We start from the raw sequence: 811 nt of genomic DNA, 5'->3' as shown, positions 1-811 counted from the left end.
GAGAGGAGCTGTCTGGGCTCACTCACAGCCTGGGAGGAGGGCTGCTGGTGTTGCAACCCTAGAGGTGGCTAGGAGACCTCAGGAAGGAAGCGCCTAGGGGTCAAGGTCTGGGTGGTAGTTCCAGAAAATCAAGTGCAGAGAAGGGCAAGGACTTACTCAAGTCTCCCAGTGGAAATGTGGTCGAGGGGTCTGGACACAGGTGCACAGGGGCCGCTGCAAAGCCTTTGCACTGCGTGTGTGTGGACTGAGTTTCCGGAAATCTCCTTGCCCTCCAAGGATCAGCTCCCCTCCCCTTTCCCACAGAGGCCACCTCAGCTTCTTGCGGGCTGTACTTGGACTGATGCTGGAAGTTCCCTGGGGTGGGAGCGGAAAAGAGAACCATGTTGAGACCCACCTCCTTTCTTTTTTGTGGCTGTACCTTCACCCCACCCCCGAGGGTAAGAGATCACTTTTCTGAGTCAGAATTTTCCCAGGGAGTCTGGATGGGGCCCAGACAAAAGAGAGCATCCTGTCTCCCCACCAACACACACAGACACCTCTTTAGTGTTCAGTGGATGTCGCGGCTGGTGTAGCACAGGCTTATCCAGACCCCTGGTTCCAGGAGCAGCTGTCTGGCCTTCCAGGCCCACTGCTTTGGCCGCATTTTCTGAGCTTTGCCGCAGTGAGTCCCTTCTTCAGAAGGCTCTGCCACTGGGTAACTCTGGGCCCAGCCCTTGTCCCCTCCAGGCCTCAGGCTCCCCATCCATGAAACATCAGGGCTTGATGCAGCACTTCCGGTGACTGCAGCATTGCCCTTTATAAGCCCCTCCAT

Source organism: Pteropus vampyrus, unplaced genomic scaffold (assembly GCF_000151845.1).
Source record: "Pteropus vampyrus isolate Shadow unplaced genomic scaffold, Pvam_2.0 Scaffold51, whole genome shotgun sequence".
Classification (NCBI taxonomy): Eukaryota; Metazoa; Chordata; class Mammalia; order Chiroptera; family Pteropodidae; genus Pteropus; species Pteropus vampyrus.
Note: the sequence above shows the minus strand (reverse complement) of the source record.